Consider the following 19528-nt stretch of genomic DNA (forward strand, 5'->3'; position numbering starts at 1 on the left):
TCTTAATCATTTCAGTGAGTATCTGATGATTTCTTATGGTTTTAGTATGCCATATTCCTTGGTGATTGGTGATGTTGAACAGCTTTTCATGTGTTAAGGCTACATGCATATTTTCTTTTGTGACATGACTGTTCAAATCTTTTGTCCATTTTTAATTGTTTTGTCCCTTCATTACATATATATTTATGAATATGATATATAATTATATATGTGTGTGTGTGTATAAATATATATATATATATATATATATTATATGATATGATATTTTCTCCCACTTTATGGTATCCCACTTAATTTTCCTAACAATATCTTTCCCAAGGTGCTTAATTTAAAGAAGAACAATTTTATGGTTTGTGTTTTTGGTGTCCTACCTAAACCTCTTTCTTTATCTCTCCTGGGTCACAATGATATAATCCTTTATTTTATTTTTGAGGATTTACAGTTTAAGATTTTAAATTAAGTCTATGATCAACTTAGAGTTAATTTTTGTGCATGACATTAAGTAAAAGTTTATTTTTTTCCCCAAGTGGATATCCCAGTTGTTCCACCAACATTTTTTCAGACAACTATACCATCCACATTGAATCACCTACTGTTTTGGTCATATATCAAGTGACCATGTGAGTTTAATCAAATTCTGGATTCCATTCCATCCACCTATAACTATATTTGCCCAACACCATACTCTCTAGATTACTGTACAATTAGAGAAGGTCAGATATTTAGGTAGTTTCAGCTTTCAAAATTCACCCACCTTTTTCAGGATCCTTTGAATTTCTATACAATTTTAGAATAAACTTGTGTTGATTACTTTTGATTTAACCATGCACTTTTAATAAAGTTAACGATTAGTGAACAATACTAACACAAAACACTAATAAGATACCAAGGCATAAAAGTGATTAAATATTTTTATAAAATATAATTTTCTTTCATAACTGAATGGTTTTTCTTACCCTATCATATTGTACACCTCACAACATGGCGGGCAAAAACGTAAAATTTTTAGATAAAGTAGAAGAATTGGGAAGATAAGGAAGTATAGATTGGGAAAAGTAATTTGACTCCTGTCTTTATTCAGGAAAAAAACATATCATACAATTTCAGAGTTTTACAACTCTAAGGGCCTTGGAAATAGCATGCCTTCCAGGGCCAGATAGCTTCCCAGGGGAATTCTACCAAACATTTAAAGAAGAGTTAATACTTCTTCTTTTGAAGCTGTTTCAAAAAATGGAAATGGAAGAAAAACTTCAAAATCCATTCTAGGCAGCCAGCATTACCTTGATTCCAAAACCAGACAAAGACCCCACTCAAAATGAGTATTATACACCAATTTCCATGATGAACATGGATGCAAAAATTTTCAACAAGATACTAGAAAACTGAACCCAACAATACATTAAAAGAATTATGTAGCACTATCAAGTAAGATTTATTCCTGGGATGCAAGTGTGGTTCAATGTCTACAAATCAATTGACATGATACATCAGAGTAACAAAAGAAAGGATAAGAACTGCATGATCCTCTCTAGCTGCAGTAAAAGCATTTGACAAAATATAGCATCCTGTCTTGATAAAAACCCTTAAAAAAGTAGGGATAGATAGAACATTCCTCAAGATCATACAAGCCATATATGAAAGACCCACAGCTAGTACCATCTTCAATGGGTAAAAACTGAAAGCTTTCCCCCTAAGGTCAGGAACAAGACAGGATGTCCACTCTCACCACTGTTGTTTAACATAGTGTTGGAAGTCCTTGCCTCAGCAATAAGACAACAAAAATAAATTTAAAAGGCACACAAATTGGCAAGAAAGAAGTGAAACTTTCACTCTTCACAGATGACATGACATTCTATGTGGAAAACCCTAAAGACTCCACCAAAAAACTATTAGAACTGATACATGAATTCAACAAAGTTGCAGGATATAAAATCAACATATAGAAATTGGTTCATTTCTATACACCAATAATGAAGCAGCAGGAAGAGAAATTGAAGAATCGATCCCATTTACAATGGCACCAAAAACCATAAAATACCTAGGAATAAACCTAACCAAAGAAGTAAAAGATCTGTACGTTGAAAACTATAGAAAGCTTATGAAAAAAAGTAAAGAAGACACACAGAAATGGAGAAACATTCCATGTTCATGGATCAGAAAACAAATATTGTTAAAATGTCAATACTACCCAAAGCAATCTACACATTCAATGCAATACCAATCAAAATAACACCAGCATTCTTAACAGAGCTGGAACAAAAATTCTAAAATTTGAATGGGAAGAGAAGCCAAGATGGCAGAACAGCACGGAAGGTTTTTTTTGCATTTCACATCCATGAAATATAGCCAGATCAACATTAAACCTGCATTCCTAGAAAACTGATTTGAGGATTAACACACAATCTGCACAACCTGAACTACAGAACTCAGCAAGTACGTGGCACAGAGAGGTGAACTGGGGGAAAGAGAAGCTGTGGAGGGCAGGGAGCTGTTTTTGCTTGTGGAGAGAGGACAGAGATGGGGGGAGAGTTTGGGAAAAGCACCCCACACACACAAAAGAAGTTGGAGAGAAAGTGGAAATGTGGAAACAGCCACAGGGACTGAACTAAAAAGGGAGAAAGGAGAAAGGAGAGGGTTTAAATTAGATTAAGACTCTATAAACAGGGGGAGCACAGAGTCTGAAATTCTACAGCTCAATACCTGGCAGTGCCCTGGTGGGAAGGGCAAATCCCCAGGAGCAGAGTGGGGTCCAGAAGGTCTTCAGGCTACATGGGGAGAAGCAGTTCCACTGCTGGAAGGATATTTGGTAGAAGCTGTGTGGCCACCTGGCCCAGCAGACCCCAGAGAACAACCACATTCACTGGTGATGGAACAAGGTCATTAAGGGTGAAGCCTGGTGCCAGATGTGTGTTGCGATTTTCCATAATACCTGAAATGCTGCTGCTACACGATCTTGTGAACTTTTTCTGGGGCAGGCTGGCACCCAACTGCAGTCTCTGGGCATTGGCATCAGCATGGTCCTGCGAACATTCCTGGGTGCGGTGGGCACTCAGCCATTGCTCAGTAAGACTCTCCCCCAGAGGATCTGAGTGGGTCAAAGCCGCAGTCCCTCAGAAGTGAGGGGCTGGGAAACACAGCCACATCTGAGATAAAACGCAAGAGGGAGGTGCCTCCTGGCAACCTGATGGTTTGGTCACAGACAGTGTAAAAGCAGGGAGTAGACAGAGGCCAGAGACAAAGGACGGGTGCACAATTGCTGATTGGGGAGAACAAAGTTCCAATACTAGAGACTGGGTAGCTGGGTGATGCCATTTTCACCCCTCCCATGCATGTGCATATACACCTACAAGCCCCACAACAATCCACCCCAGTAAGCTAAGCAGCATGAATGGACTAACCAAGAAGTTAAAGAGGGAATTAAAAAGTACATAGAAGCCAAAGAAAATGATAACACCACAGCCCCAAACCTCTGGGATGCAGCAAAGGCACTCATAAGAGGAAAGCATATAGCAATCCAGGCCTTCCTAAAGAAGGAATAAAGGTCTCAGATACACAGCATAACTTTGCATGTCAAAGAGCTGGAAAAAGAACAGCAAATAAAACCTAAAATAAGCAGAAGACAGGAAATAATAAAGATTAGAGCAGAAATCAATGCTATTGAACCCCCCTCCCCCCAAAAAAGAAACAGTAGAACAGATCAATGAAACCAGAAGCTGGTTCTTTGAAAGAATTAACAAAATTGATACACCACTAGCCAATTTGATCAAAAAGAAAAAGAAAGGACCCAAATAAATAAAATAAAAAATGAAAGAGGAGAGATCACAACCAACACAGCAGAAACACAAACAATAATAAGAGAATATTATGAGCAATTATACACCAATAAAATGGGCAATTGACAAATTCCTAGAAACATATAAACTACCAAAACTGAAATAGGAAGAAATAGAAAATTAAAATAGACACATAACCAATAAAGAAATTGAATTAGTAATCAAAAATCTCCCAAAAAAACAAGAGTCCAGGGCCAGATGGCTTTCCAGGGGAATTCTACCAAACATTTAAGGAAGAATTAACACCTATTCTCTTGAAGCTGTTCCAAAAAATAGATATGGAAGGAAAACTTCTGAACTCTTTCTATGAAGCCAGCATTACCTTGATTCCAAAACCAAAGACCCCACTAAAAAGGAGAACTACAGATCAATTTCCCTGATGAACGTGGATGCAAAAATCCTCAACAAGATATTAGCCAACCAGATCCAACAATACATTAAAAAATTATTCACCATGACCAAGTGGGATTTATACCTGGGATGCAGGGCTGGTTCAATATCCATAAAACAATCAGTATGATTCATCACATCAATAAAAAAAAGGACAAGAACCATATGATCCTCTCAATAGATTCAGAGAAAGCATTTGACAAAATACAGCATCATTTCTTGATAAAAACCCTTAAAAAAGTAGGGATAGAAGGAGCATACCTCGAGATCATAAAAGCTATATATGAAAGACCCAACACTAATATCATCTTCAATGGGGAAAAACTGAGAGCTTTCCCCCTAAGGTCAGGAACAAGACAGGGATGTCCATTCTCACCACTGTTATTCAATATCGTATTGGAGGTCTTAGCCTCTGCAATCAGACAACAAAAGAAATAAAAGGCATCCAAATCGGCCAGGAGGAGGTCAAACTTTCACTCTTCGCAGATGACATGATACTGTATATAGAAACCCAAAAGATTCCACCAAAAAACTGCTAGAACTGATCCGTGAATTCAGCAAAGTGGCAGGATAAAAAATCAATGCACAGAATTCAGTTGCATTCCTATACACCAACAATGAAGTGACAGAAAGAGAAATCAAGGAATCGATCCCATTTACAATTGTACCAAAAACCGTAAAATACCTACGAATAAATCTAACCAAAGAGGTGAAAAATCTATACACTGAAAACTATAGAAAGTTTATGAAAGAAATTGAAGAAGACACAAAAAAATGGAAAAAGATTCCACGGTCCTGGATAGGAAGAACAAATATTATTAAAATGTCAATACTACCCAAAATAATCTACATATTCAATGCAATCTGTATCAAAATAACAACAGCATTCTTCACAGAGCTAGAATAAACAATCCTAAAATTTGTATAGAACCTGAAACGACCCCAAATAGCCAAAGCAATCTTCAAAAAGAAAACTAAAGCTGGAGGCAATCACACTCCCAGACTTCAAGACGTGTTACAAAGCTGTAATCATCACGACAGTATGGTACTGGCACAAAACAGACCCTCCGATCAATGGAAAAGAATAGAGAACCCAGAAATGGATCCAGAAACATATGGCCAACTAATCTTTGAGGAAAGAATAGAAAGAAAGGAAAGCAGGAAAGAATATTCAATGGAATAAAGACAGTCTCTTCAGCAAGTCGTGGCAAAACTGGACAGCGACATTCAGAAAAATGAACCTGGACCGCTTTCTTGCACCATACACAAAAAGAAACTCAAAATGGAAGAAAGCCCTAAATGTAAGACAGGAAGCCAACAAAATCCTTGAGGAGAAAGCAGGCAAAAACCTCTTTGACCTTGGCTGCAACAATTTCTTACTTAACATGTCTCCAGAGGCAAGGGAAACAAAAGCAAAAATGAACTATTGGGACCTCATCAAAATAAAAAGCTTCTGCAAGGTGAAGGAAACAATCAGCAAAACCAAAAGGCAACCGACGGAAAGGGAGAATATATTTGCAAGTGACATATCAGATAAAGGGTTAGTATCCAAAATCTATGAAGAACTTATCAAAATGAACACCCAAAAACCAAATAATCTCAGTGAAAAAAATGGGCAAAACACATGAAGAGGCACTTTTCCAAAGAAGACATCCACATGGCTAACAGACACATGAAAAGATGCTCAACACCACACATTATCAGGGAAATACAAATGAAAACCATAATGACACAGATACCACGTCATACCTGTCAGAATGGCTAACATTAACAACTCAGGCAACAACAGATGTTGGCGAGGAGGCAGGGGAAGGGGAACCCTTTTGCACTGCTGGCGGGAATGCAAACTGGTGCACCCACTATGGGAAACAGTATAGAGGTTTCTCAAAAAATTAAAAATAGAACTACCCTACGGCCTAGCAATTGCTCTACTAGGTATTTATCCAAAGAATACAAAAATGCTGATTTGAAGGGGCACATGCACCCCAATGTTTATAGCAGTGCTATCAACTACAGCCAAATCATGGAAAGAGCCTAAATGTCCGTCGACTGATGAATGGATTGTGCGAGCGTGTGCGTGCACGTGCATACACACACACGTGCACACACACGCACACACACACAATGGAATATTACTTGGTAGTCATAAAGAATGAAATCTTGCCATTTGCAACTATGTGGATGGAACTAGAGTGTATCATGCTAAGCAAAATAAGTTGGTCAGAGAAAGATAAATATCATATGATTTCACTCATGTGTAATTTAAGAAACAAAATAGATCAACACAGGGGAAGGCAAGGGAAAATAAGACAAAAACTGAGAGGGAGGCACACCATATGAGACTCAAATACGGAGAACAAACTGAGGGCTTCTGGAGGGGTGTTGGGTGGGGGGATGGACTAAATGGGTGATGGGTACTAAGAAGGGCACTTGTTGGGATGAGCACTAGGTGTTATATGTAAGTGATGAATCATGAAATTCTACTCCTGAAACCATTATTATGCTATATGTTAACGAACTTGGATTAAAAACAACTTTTTTAATGCCAACTGTTAACATTAAAAAAAAAAATGTTGCGGCGCCTGGGTAGCTCAGTTGCTTAAGTGGTGGACTTCGGCTTGGGTCATGTTCTCACAGGTCATGAGTTCGAGCCCCACATTGGGCCCTGTGCTGACAACTCAGAGCCTGGAGCCTGCTTCAGATTCTGTGTCTCCCTCTCTCTCTGCCCCTCCCCAGCTCTCATTCTGTCTCTGTCCCTCTCAAAAATAAATAGATGTTTAAAAAAAAAGTAAAAGGGCTTTAAAAAGTCTTAAAAATAAGAAATAGCATGACTGACTTCAATTAACAGGTATGATAACTGAAGCCCACAAACAGTGAGAAAACCAGATTTAAAAGTCTAAAGATAAAAGTGTTAGCTTGTGTTGTCCTTATTATGTACCAATACAAGATTCTATCCTCAAAGACAAATTACAGGCACAGACACACATACACACAACTATCACAGACAATCACTGCTAGAAGTTCAAAATTAAATACATTTTAAATTGAGGTTAAAAGGAATTCGGTAGACAGACGGAAGGGAGAAGAAAGTGAAATATGACCAAATGGCAGAAGGCTGAAGAAGTAAAGAGAATGTCGTGCAGATCAGTCAGTTTGGAACAGATATTCTATGTATTAGACTATAAAATATAAATTGAAAGGTAAATTTGGAAATTAAGTATTTCCAAAGGAATGCCATTCAGTGTGCTTCAGGGATGTGTAAAACAGAACATTTAAATTTTCTGGGTAGAGCTTATACAGGGGTGTGTGTGTGTGTGTGTGTGTGTGTGTGTGTGTGTACACCAAGCTAGACACTTAACATTTATGCAATCTACTGTATGTAAGCTACAGTTCAATAAAAATGAATATAAACCAAAACAAAAATAAGGGTAAGAGTAAAATTGGTGGTTTTACATACAGTGAATGTAAACACAGTAGTTAGAAAGTTAAAATCCATGAATGAGTGGGTTAAATGGGTGACGGGCATTAAGGAGGGCACTCTTTGGGATGAGCACTGGGTGTCACATATAAGAGATTAATCACTGTGTTCTACTTCAGAAGCCAAGACTACGCTTTATAAAGTTAACTAACTTGAGAATAATAATAATAATAATAATACCTGTTAATGTGAAAAAGAAAAAGAAAGAAAGGCTCCTAAGAATAATTCTAATACAAAGATGGGCAAATCTTTTATGTAGAAACTATAAATTTTTATTGCAAGATGCTAAAAGACAACTAAATGAATGGAAGGATATACTATGTTGCAAGATGTTAAAAGACAACTTAATAAATGGGAGGATATACTATGTTTGTGGATAAAAATACCCAATATTGTAAAGATACCATCTCTCTATCCCAAATGGACCTACACTTTCAATACAATTCCAATAAAAATTCCAAAAGGGAAAAAAAAAAAGAAAGAAAGTTAAAATCCTACCCCTATGGGATGGGATGGGGTAAATACAATAAAATCTAAAAACACAGCAGCCAGAGAGGGATGTATAAGAAATACAGATACATAGTGAGGAGTCAAGAAAGAGGTCAATGAGTCTCAGATGTGTAGCTTGGCAAAATGGGTGGTCAAAGTACCACAAATCATGTATTCCAGAGCACATATATGACAGTATAACAGAGTTCAATCAAGGTTCTAGTAGTGGAGATCAGAAACTATGTAACAGGGGCATCAGACTGGCTCAGTCAGTGGTTCCTGCAACTCTTGATCTTAGGGTTGTAAGTTCCAGCCCCATGTTAGGTGTAGATATTACTTAAAAAAAAATAAAATCTTTTTTTTTAAAGAAAGAACTATAGAACAAAAAAGTATTAGATGAAAAATAAAAATTTTCATCATTTAGCATTTTTATTTTGGGTATATTTGCAAATATATCAAATATTAGCAAATTACCAAGTGTCTCTGGAAATTAGTTTTCTTTACCTATCTGATCTATTTCAAAACATTACTCCTTAATTATGTTTGAGAAAGAGTATTTATAAGAACAACCGCTAACACATAACAAAGATTTCTGAGCAGGTAGGCATTTGTTGCACAACCTAACTCTATACATCTATATCTACACAGATTAGTGTAGTGGCTTCTTAGCCCATCAAAAAGATAGGATTTGAAAAAAGAGACCAAAACAATAACCATCAGAAACTTCCCTGAAACCATCAAAGCAACAAAAGGAAAACCAAAAGATGAGTTCATTTTAAATTAGAGAAGAATAATTTGACTATTTTTTTAATTTGTTTAATGTTTACTTATTTTTGAGAGACAGTGGGAGAATGTGAGCAGGGGGAGGGGCAGAGACAGCAAGACACAGAAACTGAAGCAGGATCCAGGCTCTGAGCTGCCAGCACACAGTCCGACCCGGGGCTTGAACTCATGAACTGCAAGATCACGATTGGAGCCGAAGTCGGATGCTTAACCGACTGAGCCACCCACGTCCCACGAATTTTATTTTTTTCCATACTGTTGGTACCCTAAAGACTTTGTAACACCCATTATATTAATTCTGAATACTAACACGGCCTACTGTTTTTTACATTCTCCTATTCATCCTCCATTCCTGCACCCAGTCCTCATTCCCATCCCTTCCCACCATAGGTACCCACCCGACTGGCTGTAATATATGTCCTTTGAAATATGTGTTTTCAAATATGTGTTTTTGAGACATATTTTCACTGCTTTCAAAGTACTGTTCAAAATAATGCATGGCAAGAGTATAAACAAATCTGAATGAGAACACTGAAACAAGCCTGAATCTGGGGGAGGGCCAGAGCATTCCAGAGGACAGGAAAGCAGAAGGGACAATAAATATTCAAGTACTTCACTGCTTAACAACCACTAAAGTTGTCCTGATAAGAAAAAGTTTAATTCACCCTTGGCCACTTTGCATGTATGTACTTGGCTACAGATATTCTTTACATTCTTCAAAATTTAATACTGTTATAGTTACATCTGTTATGGGTAGCTCTAGTGTTACAAGTGTGTGTGTGTTTGTGTATGCATTTACCTCATTTTTCATAGTATGCCAATGTATGTATTCACATCTTTCATTAGTTCATTTAGTGTGAATTGGGCATCTCTGTTTAATTAACTAGAAATACTGTGGCAATGGTGGTGGGGAAAGAGAAGGGCTTTTCCTTACTAATGGATACCCAGGACCCGGGGCTACATTAGGACTTTCATGGGCCCTGGGCAATTTTGCCTTTATGGACCTCCTCTTCCATGAAAAAAAATATTTACAATTATATTTTACAATTACAGTTGCTGGTTTTAAAAATATATTAAAGTATTCCATTAACTTAAAAGTTTATTACTATTATTATTTTTTTCTTTTTAAAAGGAATTAAACATTTTGATGGGACCACAATACCAGCATGGGCCCGAAATTATGATGCCTACTGTACTTTATGATAAGTCAAACCTGAAAAGTTACCACTAACTCTCATATAAGGCCGGTGCCACAATGAACAGAGAGCAAAAAGAACAAATCCTTCAGGGAGTAATCCATTATGTGAGTAAGATATGTCATTTTGGAAGATGACGACAGAGGAGAGTAATTACAAATCTATAATGGAAACATCCCCTTCTTAGGGAAAAAAAAAGCAATAAACTCTTCAAGCTGCCTTTGAATTATTAGTGATATAGTATAAATGACTGGCGGTAATAAACCAGAAGCTGTTGGATGAGAGGAAAACTCAGAAGCCACATAATTCTGTAAATCTGTGAGGCATTATAGATGTTAGCAAAAAATCAAGACAAGGTATTTTTCTGACCACTTACTGTGATCAATGGGGGAAACTCTGTGCAAAAGAAAAAAAAAATCCAACCTAAACTTTTTTAATGATTAACCCACGACCACCATCACCTTTCAATATACAACATTTAAGTAACCAGAATAATTTCAAGTCTGTTAAAGATGCAGTCAAGCATCCACAGGGATACATGTTTAATCTACTTTACTACAGACCCAACATTAATTTTCCTCTTATTAATGGATGGAAAAGCAATTTCTCTGCCAAGGAAGGGCAATTATTTAAAATGTAGATGTGCTGTACTTCACAGCTCTCAGCTACTCAGCTGGCAGAAATAATGCCTCTGGAAAATAGATCAATTATTTACCAAATTAAAGACAACAGGTCTGTTTTAGAAATGTCAGGCTTACTGCAGAGAGTTGAGAATTTCCTTTCCTTTTTTTTAATGTTTATTTATTTTGAGAGAGAGAGCAAGCAGAGGAGGAGCAGAGAGAGAAGGAGAGAATACCTAAGCAGGTCCATGCTGTCAGTGCAGAGCCTGACATGGGCAGGGCTTGAACTCATGTATTGGGAGGTCATAACCTGAGCCAAAATCAAGAGTCAGATGCTTAACCGACTAAGCCACCCAGGCACCCCAAGAATTTCTTTTTTATGTTTCTAATTTCCAATTTGATTAATAAAAATGCTTATCTTCTTTTATGTCAAAGGTAATATACTTAATACCCCAATCTAGTTTACTTAGTTACACAAATATGATTTAATTTCCACAAGATATTTTTAATATATGTTACATATTTCAATCTTAAGGATGTGTGATATGTTTCTTCATTTTAAACAATTTGGCATCAGGGATCACTTCTACAATTCATAGGGAAAAAGACAATTCTCATTCAAACTACAAATTAGAAATAACTGAGTTTTATTCAACAAATGAGTAGTTACATTGAATTAGTGCCTTATCTCTGCCCTGCCATGGTTTTTTTCATAATAATAATTATAGAAAAAAATAATAAGTGTAATTATTCAGTTTACTTATTAATTATGTGAAAATTACCAGGCTAATAATAAATACCTGGGTATGAAGTAAAAGCTTATCTATAGCAGAAAACATGCTGAAAGAATACTCTTGATGGGTATAAAATTTAAACTAGGATGAGGGAAGTTAATAATAATGAAAACAGCAACAGCTAAATTTTTGGAGGTGACCCTATGTTTTGGGTATTGTTTTGGATACCATTATTACCCTCTCATTTCATTGATGAGAAAACTGAAGTACTAGGGAGGATCCAAGCGTATTAAGTTACTTGCCCAATTAAGCAGCAAGGTGGGGGCGGGGAGAACATGATATTTTGTTTAGGGTCATGTAAGTCTTCACAAAATAATACATAAAAAATGGGACTCAAAAGATAAATAAGAGTTGCCCAGGCAAAAGAGGATTTCAGGTGGAGGAAAAGTGATGTAAAATGTTTAAGGAGGTGAAAAATAGTATGGCTAAATGTTGGAAGGAAAGGTAGAAGAACAGGTTAAGGCAGTAAAGTTGTGCCAGGCTATATACTTTTGGACAACACAAACAAGATGAAGAGATCATTAACATTTAACATTTCTTATAAAATATTTATCTTTTTATTTTTTTTTAAATTTTTTTTTTAATGTTTATTTATTTTTGAGACAGAGAGAGACAGAGCATGAATGGGGGAGGGGCAGAGAGAAAGGGAGACACAGAATCCAAAGCAGGCTCCAGGCTCTGAGCCATCAGCCCAGAGCCCGACACGGGGCTCGAACTCACAGACCGCGAGATCATGACCTGAGCTGAAGTCGGACGCTTAACCGACTGAGCCACCCAGGCGCCCCTAAAATATTTATCTTAAAATGAAACTAAACACATGGAAAAAGTATGATACAATAATCACAAACAGAATAACCCAGAATTGGACTATGACCAAATAAGAGTCTTTTAAAAACTAAGAGTAACCAAATGATTCTATATATGTACTATTATGAATTAAATATCTGTGCAGCCCTCACATTCATATATTGAAACTCTAAAAACCCAGGCTATATTTGAAGATGGGGTCTCTAAGGAAGTAATTAAGTTTCAATTAGGTCATTGGCTGAGACCCTGATCTGGTATGATTAGTGTCCTTATAAGAAGAGACACCACAAACCCTTGTACGCTATTGGAGGGAAAGGTAAATTGGTGTAACAGCTATGAAAAACAATATGGAAGTTCCTAAAAAAAATTAATATTAAAACAACCATATGATCTAGTAATTCCACTACTGGGTATTTACCCAAAGAAAACAAAAATACTAATTCAAAAAGATATATGCACCCCTATGTTTACTGTAGCATTATTTATAGTAGCCAAGATATGGAAGCCACCCAAATGTCCACTGATAGATGAATGGATAAAGATGTTATATATATTTACATATAAAATAAGGAATATTATTCAGCCATAAAAGAGAATGAGATTTTGCCATTTGCAATAACATGGATGGACCTAGAAGGTATTATGCTAAGTGAAATAAGACAGAGAAGGATAAAAGCATATGATCTCACTTAAATGTAGAATCTACAAAGTAAAACAAATGAACAAATAAACAAAAACAAACAAAAAAAACCCAGACTCTTAAATATAGAGAACAAACTGACGGTTGCCAGAGGGGAGGTAAGGGGGATGGGAAAAATGGATAAAAGTTAAGAGGTACAAACTTCTAGTTATAAAATAAATAAGTCAGGGAGATGAAAAGTACAGCTTAGGGAATATAGCCAATATTATTGTAATAACATTGTGTGGTGACAGATAGTGACTGCATTTATTATAGTGAGCACCAAGTAATGTATAGAATTGTCAAATCAAGATGTTATACACCTGCAACTAATATAACATTGTATGTTGATGATACTTCAATTTAAAAGACACAGACACACACACACACACACACACACACACACACACACACACCACAGAACTAGCTCTTTTTCTCTGTCCCCACTTCCTTGCACCAAAGAAAGGACACGTGAAGACACATTGAGAAGGTGACTGTTAGTCAGGAAGAAAGACCTCACTAGAAACCAAATCAGCTGGAAGTTTCATCTCAGACTTCTAGCATTCGTAACTGTGAGAAAAAAAGGTTTTGTTGTTTAAGCTACTACATCTATGGGATTTGGTTACAGCAGCCCAAGCTAATAGATGTACACAGGTTACTGCCTAAATTTAGGGTCCCTGAGAACATTTTACCCACTCATATGACCAGCAAAGAGGATTTTGGGTTGAATTTGTAAAATCAAAAGAGACTGCTGTTTTAACCCTATAACAAAAACAAAACCAATAAACAAAACAGAAAAACCCCAGAGTTTTAAAAAATCTATCTCAAAGTTCAATACAAAAAAACATAAATAAAAATAGTAGCTCTTACATCAGGCAGAACAACAGCCGGAGGAAGAGGAACCCACAATATGTGAAGGCAAGGAGAACACAGCAACCTTTTCGAAAATTTTCAGTGAGCTGACGCTACAGATTAGAATGCTGCCCCCCAAAAATTCAACTCTGTACCCAACTAATCAAGAGGATCAAGAGTAACAATACTAAAAGCTGTGAACAAAGTAAGAGTGTTAACCGCTGCTGAAAAATTAATGAGTAACTGTCAAAAACTATCTAGTTGAAACATGCCTGAAAATTATGGGCAAAATACAGATATTCCCATACAGAAAACAGCTAAAAAGTCATCTTCATCAGAGAATCCAGAAATAGCCAACAGAAGTATGTTACTTTAATGAAAAAGTACAAAAGAAACTCATCAGAGAAAGAATGGAATTTTGAAAAAATAATAAAGTATCAACTGGATATCCATAAGCCAAAAAATAATAACCATGACCTAATCTGATACATTATACAAAAAATAACAATGAATTTGGATCATAAATTTAAATATAAAATGTAGGGGTGCCTGGGTGGCTCAGTCAGTTGAACATCCGACTTCAGCTCAGGTCATAATCTCTTGGTTTGTGAGCTCGAGCCCTGCATCAGGCTCTCTGCTGTCAGCACGGAGCCCACTTCAGATCCTCTGTCTCCCTCTCTCTCTGCTCCTCCTTCTCTCTCTCTCTCAAAAATAAAATAAACATTAAAAGAATAATAAAAACAAAAAAAATAATAAAAATAAATTTAAATACAAAATGTAAAACTAGAAAACTATCAGAAAATCACATAGGAGAAAAATCTTCAGGCCCCAGACTGGTGCACACTTCTTAGGCAGGAACACAAAAACACAACTGATATATTTTTTATTGGATTTGACAAAAAGTAAACAATTTTGCTCTGCAAAAGACTCTGTTAAAAAGATAAAAATACAAACTTCTGACTGGGAAAAAAGATTTCCAAATGACCTCTCTTACAGAGGTCCCCATCTAGTATTTATAAAATTAAAGTGGCAATAATACCAAATGCCAGCACGGATGCAGAGAAAGCATGTTAAAAGGATTAAAGGAAAGTATGAGAACAATGTCTCACCAAGCAAAGGATATCAATAAAGAGATAATATTATAAAAAAAGGAAACAAATAGAAATTCCAGAGTTCAAAAGTACAATAACTAAAATAAAAAATTCAATAGAGGGGCTTAAATCGTGGTTTTGAACCTGAAAGAAGAAATCAACTGAGATTATCGAGTTTGGGGAAAAAAAGAAGAAGAAAAATGAATAGAGCCCCAGAGACCTATTAGACACCACCAAGATTAATCTGTGAGTAGCAGGAGTCCTAGAAGGAGAAAAGAGGGGAAAAAAGGTAGAAAGGATGTTTAAAGAAATAATAACATCCCAAACATGATGAAAAACATTTAGGCAATGGAACTATCCTGTATTATACTATAAAGGTAGATATATGTCAATATTAATTTGTCAAAACACAGAGAATATGTGAACACCAAGAGTGAACCCTCGTGTAAACTACAGACTTTGGTTGATAATGATTGGGTCAATATATGTTCATCAACTGTAACAAATCTACCACTGTGGTGTGGAATGTCAATAGTGTAGGAGGTTTGGAGTGGGGGCCGGATTATAAGAGAGTTTTCTGTACTTTCCAATTGTGCTGTGAACTTGAAACTGCCCCCCAAAACTGGAGTTTATTAATTTAAAAAAAAAGCTCCTGAGAAAATGTTACTCATTGTGTATCTAAATCACTGAAACCAACAAATTTACACCACCCATATTGAACCTACCCAGATCTAAGCACCGGAGGCCTCTCTGGCACTTCAAACCATATCATAAATGTTGCCATTAAAATATTTGTTTTAATTCAGGACTCAGAGTCACAGCTAATAAACAAGAATGGGAAGGGTAAATTGAAACACAAACTGAATGCAGCTGCTGAACTAAAAGTTTCACAACGCTATTTAATGGCATCCCTTAATTTCTTTGCTGAATAGGTCCCATACAAAACCGAACTGCATACCACCCAAACAACCTACATTTTCTCCTTAATTCACTTCGGACTGTTATTTCATCATGTACATTTTACATTGTTTTTAAAATTTCTCAGAAGGTGGACAACAGGTCTGGTTTTCTCCTTGAATCCTGATGTATGTCTAGGACATCTTAATAATTTTGTCATCGGAAAATATGCCTCTCTAAAAAAAAAAAGACTAAGAAATTTATTTATATTGTTAAGCATAACAGGGATATGTTCAGGTAAAGTGGTTACAGAATGATCAGGTTTAAAAACAAAAACACACAATAAACATTGCTATGTTTTGTTCTGCTTATTTTTTAATGAACTTCCCTAAACTTGTAAAAAGTATTCTAACAAGCACTACTGTTATTATTGGCCACACTACATACCCCATGAAAAAGCCTTTAACTAAATAAGAGAATTATTGGAGGAGCAAAACAGTTAAAACTTATTGATATAAATAAATTTAGAAATATGTATGGATACATGTTAAAGAAAAACTGGAAGGTGTTACTAGAGGATCTACAAGTTGTATTTTGAAAAGATCAATTTAAGTAAAAAATTATAAGTACTGTTTTAATGCCCATTTAAATTACACACCTTTCTAAAAAATACCAATTAATAAAAGTTCAGAAACTAATAAAACTTTTTCAACCAGAGAGCAGAAAATATATCATTTTATAACATAGGAGGATTTAAAGATCAATAGAAAATACATCATTTGCTCTCCCAAAAATATTTTTTTAAACTATAACGTAAATAACTACAGGGGAAAAATAACAATTACTAAGGAATCCGTGCATTTACAAAGGGCAATGCAGCCTCTTGCTTCAAACATTTCATATGCATTCTCAATTTGAGAAGGTTAGGATAAAACAAGCAATATAATACAGAAACTAGACAAGTAAAATAAAATGTCACATAGGAGCTGGGTAATAGCAGCCACAGCTAAACCCAATATCATTCTATAAGTAAAAATTCAGATAGTGACCAGCTTAAAAAAAAAAAAGTCAAGGCTTTCAAATCACTGAGAATTGAATCTTTTATAGATACACTTGCTTATACTCAAGCAATAACAGTCATACTCTGAATAGCAAAGACACTCAGAGCTGAACAGTAAATAACTAAGATGAATTGCAAGCAGTTGCATGAAATCTCCACTATCTTCTATGAAAGATTTTGCAAACCAATTTTGTGAGTGGTTGCTGAGTTATGAATCCTCCATTTAATTCAAATATTTAAACATGTACAAAGCATTTATAAAATGCTGCAGAAATGATGACACACTGAAAAATGTATCTGCCACATAATAAACGGATGAGTCCACTGTATAGACCCTGCTTCACAATCTATGCCAAATATGCCATATTTTTCTTGCCTCATTCATTCAACTAATATTTATTTATATACCAGACACAGAATCATTATTTCCTAACTAATCATCTTTTAAGTTCCAATTTAGAATTGACTTCTTTTGAAGAACTTTCCCCAATAGTCGAAACCAAGTAAATATTCATCTCCTAGCATTCTGTCCTTACTCCACAAAGGATTTTCCTTCCTTGCTTTAAGTCCCTATCACACCAGTAGATGCCATGAGTAAGGACTGTCCCTTGTTAACTTAATCACAAAGACTGAGCCAGGCAATGTGAATGGAGTCTCTAGGGAGCATAAACCTTTTTGATTAACAGGATCCTAAACATTCTAGTGCCATGAACCTTTTAAGCAATATGGTAAAGCCTAGGAACATCTTTCTCAGAATAATATATTTTTAAGACAAAGTAAAATACATAAGATTTTAAAAATTGACATACAGTGTATGTCTTTTTTTTTTTAGTTTTTTTTTTGTTATCTATTAAAATACAGTATCTACTATAATTTTGAACCATAAGCAATACTGGGAGAATTATGTGAATAAGATAGAAATGATGTGAAAACATCTATTATTTTTATTTGTTCATAAACTCAGGAGTACAGCTAATATTTCACTATTTTATTTTACATTTTCATAAGTGAAGGAAATTTTTCATCAGAGATTAGAGAAAATAAAGATGTAATTTTTTTCCTAAGTTCACATACTCTCTGAATTCTATCCATAAACCTTCCAGATCTTAGACTGAGGTTAAGAAGCTTCATTTGAGATTCAAGAAAAAAATGAAAGAGATCCTAAAACTCATAAAATAGTTCTCATATAAAGATCTTCCCTCCAAGAGATTACAACATCCAATGTGAAACTGAATTAAGAATACAACAGAACATCAATTTGTGTATTTTAAAATGTTACATACACACCAAAGGAATGATCTAGACAAGAAATAATTGATAACTCAGACTTCATTAAAATTAAATAATTCTGATTTTCAAAAATACTTTCAAGAGAATAAGAAGACAAGCCATAGACTTGGAAAAAATATTTACAAAACACCTAATACAAGACTGCTATCCAAAATATACAAAGAACTCTTAAAAGTCAACAATTTAAAAATGAACAACCCAATCAAAAAATGGAAAAAAGATCTGAACAAGCACCTCATCAAAGAAGATACACAAATGGAAAATAAACTATGGTATGTCCACACAATGGAATGTTATTCAGCACTAAAAAGAAATGAGTAATCAAGGCATGAAAAGACATGGAGGAGCTTTAAATGCTTATTAGTAATTGAAGGAAGTCAATCTGAAATGACTATATACAGTAAGATTCCAACTACGTGACATTCTGGAAAATAAAACAAACTATGGAAACAGTAAAAAAGATAACTGGTTGCCAGGGGTTGAGGAAGGTAGGGATGAACTGGTAGAGCAAAGGGGATTTCTAGGGCAGCGAACCTACTTACTCTGTATAATGGTGGATATATGTTATTACATATTTGCCAAAATTGACAGAATGTACAACACCAAGAGTGAACCCTAATAATGTAAACTGGAACTCAGAGGTTAGGTAGAAAGACAAGTATTTAAATAAATGATTACTTCAAGATAAATTATATCATAGCGTTATACAAATAGTGCTCTAGGAACACAAAAAAGAAGGTATAAATATAAAAATTTTTAATCTTACCATAAAAACACAAACTTGGGAGTTCAAATAAAATCAAATGAAAAATGTATGTCAAAATTATGAAATCATAGTAAACTGTGGTTTTCTAGAATTAATTGCTAGACAATGATACAGATAACTATAATATTCTTTAAGGTAAGTGGTATGTTCTTGTTACAATGGAAAGCCACAGGATGGAAAAAGTACAGCTTCCAACGTCTAAAGCATTCTGACTATGGAGATATGAAATATACATTAATACAAAGGAGATTTGACATAACAGATGGACCATCAAAATGAGTCATACTGGTTACTCCAAGTAGAGTGCTGTAAGTGACATAACTTCCAGATTGTTTCTTCAAATTTAACTTAATTCCCATAACATTCAAAGCATTTCCATAAATCTTTGTCTTTATTAATTAAATCAATCCTACTGATCAACAACCGCTACAAAAATCTTCCTCTCTATCAAAAATGACTAATTAAGATATTAGAAGGAAGATTATTCAAAATGCTCTATATTA

The 19528-nt window shown here is 35.3% G+C and overlaps 1 protein-coding gene across 1 annotated transcript in view; it reads right to left on the reverse strand.

The window, feature by feature from the left end:
* The window catches only part of BCAS3 (BCAS3 microtubule associated cell migration factor), a 606893-nt gene that overhangs the window by 385887 nt on the left and 201478 nt on the right, over nt 1-19528 (reverse strand). The window lies entirely within an intron of this gene.

The sequence above is a fragment of the Panthera pardus genome, unplaced genomic scaffold (assembly GCF_024362965.1).
Source record: "Panthera pardus isolate Hobbes unplaced genomic scaffold, ASM2436296v1 HiC_scaffold_3, whole genome shotgun sequence".
NCBI classification, from domain to species: domain Eukaryota; kingdom Metazoa; phylum Chordata; class Mammalia; order Carnivora; family Felidae; genus Panthera; species Panthera pardus.